Source organism: Haliotis rubra, unplaced genomic scaffold (assembly GCF_003918875.1).
Source record: "Haliotis rubra isolate DU_JTF1 unplaced genomic scaffold, ASM391887v1 Scf522, whole genome shotgun sequence".
In the NCBI taxonomy this organism is placed as follows: domain Eukaryota; kingdom Metazoa; phylum Mollusca; class Gastropoda; order Lepetellida; family Haliotidae; genus Haliotis; species Haliotis rubra.
In genome coordinates, this window is record NW_025767216.1 from 697,515 (window position 1) to 699,780 (window position 2,266).

At 38.8% G+C, this 2,266-nt stretch overlaps 1 long non-coding RNA gene across 1 annotated transcript; it reads right to left on the minus strand.

Moving 5' to 3' along the window:
* Positions 1-1,310: 1,310 nt before the first annotated feature.
* LOC124252727 lies at positions 1,311-2,021 on the minus strand. Its single transcript, XR_006892016.1, has 3 exons — positions 2,001-2,021; positions 1,603-1,714; positions 1,311-1,353 (listed from the first exon to the last, which is right to left on the minus strand). It is a non-coding gene; the product is annotated as an uncharacterized LOC124252727 (long non-coding RNA).
* Positions 2,022-2,266: the final 245 nt, after the last annotated feature.

Consider the following 2,266-nt stretch of genomic DNA (forward strand, 5'->3'; position numbering starts at 1 on the left):
ACACCTGGACATATGACAGTAGACAATGACACCAGGACATATGACATTAGAAAGTGTCACCAGGACATATGACACTAAAAGATGACACCAGGACATATGACACTAGAAAATGACACCAGGTCATATGACACTAGAAACTGTCACCAGGACATATGACATTAGAAAATGACACCAGGACATATCACACTACAAAATGACACCAGGACACATGACATGACACTAGAAAATGACACCAGGACATATGACACTACAAGATGATGACAGGACATATGACACTAGAAAATGACACTAGGATACATGACATTAGAATCTGATACCTGGACACATGACACTAGAAAATGACACCAGGACATATGAAACTAGAAAATGACACCAGGACATATGACACTAGAAAATGACACCAGGACATATGACACTAGAAGATGACGACAGGACATATGACACTAGAAAATGACACCTGGACATATGACACTAGAAAATGACACCAGGACATATGATACTAGAAAATGACACAAGGACATATGGCACTAGAAAATGTCACCAGGACATGTGACACTAGAAAATGACACTAGGATATATGACACTAGAATCTGATACCTGGACATATGACACTAGAAAGTGACACCAGAACATATGACACTACAAGATGATGACAGGACATATGGCACTTGAAAATGACACCTGGACATATGACATTAGAAAATGACACCAGGACATATGACACTAGAAAATGACACCAGGACATATGACAGTAGATAATGACACCAGGACATATGACACTAGAAAATTACGCCTGGACATATTACACTAGAAAATGATACCAGGACATATGATACTAGAAAATGACACCAGGACATATGACACTAGTAAATGACACCTGGACGTATGACACTTGAAAATGACACCAGGTCATATGACACTAGACAATGATACCAGGACATATGGCACTAGAAAATCACACAAGGACAAATGGCACTAGAAAATGCCACCAGGACATATGACACTAGAAAATGACAACAGGATATATGCCACTAGAAATTGACACTAGGATATATGACACTAGAATCTGATACATGGACATATGACACTAGAAAGTGACACCAGGACATGTCAAACTAGAATATGATTCCAGGACATATGGCACTAGAAAATGGCTCAGGGACATATGACACTAGAAGAAGACACCAGGATATATGACACTAGAAAATGACACCTGGACATATGACACTAGAAAATGACACCAGGACATATGGCACTTGAAAATGACACCAGGACATATCGCACTAGAAAATGTCTCCAGGACATATGACACTAGAAAATGATACCAGGACATATGACACTAGAAAAGGACACCTGGACATATGACACTAGAAAATGACACCAGGACATATGATACTAGAAAATGACACAAGGACATATGGCACTAGAAAATGTCACCAGGACATATGACACTAGAAAACGACACCAGGATATATGACACTAGAATCTGATACCTGGATATATGACACTTAAAAATGCCAGGACATATGATACTGGAAAATGACACCATGACATATGACACTAGTAAATGACACCTGGACGTATGACACTTGAAAATGACACCAGGACATATGACACTAGAAACTGTCACCAGAACATATGACACTAGAATATGACACCAGGATATATGACACTAGAAAATGACACCAGGACATATGAAACTAGAAAATGACACCTGGACATGTGATAGTAGAAAAATGACACCAGGACATATGACACTAGAAACTGTCACACCAGATCATATGACACTAGAAAAGACACCAGGATTATATGACACTAGAAAAGGACACCAGGACATATGACACTAGAAAATGACACCAGGACATATGGCACTAGAATGACACCTCGACATATGAGACTAGACACTAAAATGACACCAGGACATATGATACTAGAAAATTACACCATGACATATGACACTAGAAAATGACACCAGGACATATGGCACTTGAAAATGATACCAGGACATATGACACTAGAAAAGGACACCTGAACATATGACATTAGAAAATGACACCAGGATTTATGACACTAGAATCTGATACCTCGACATATGATACTAGAAAGTGACACCAGGACATATGATACTAGAAAATCACACCATGACATATGACACTAGTAAATGACTACTGGACATATGACACTTGAAAATGACACCAGGACATATGACACTAGAAACTGTCACCAGAACATATGACACTAGAAGAAGACACCAGGATATATGACA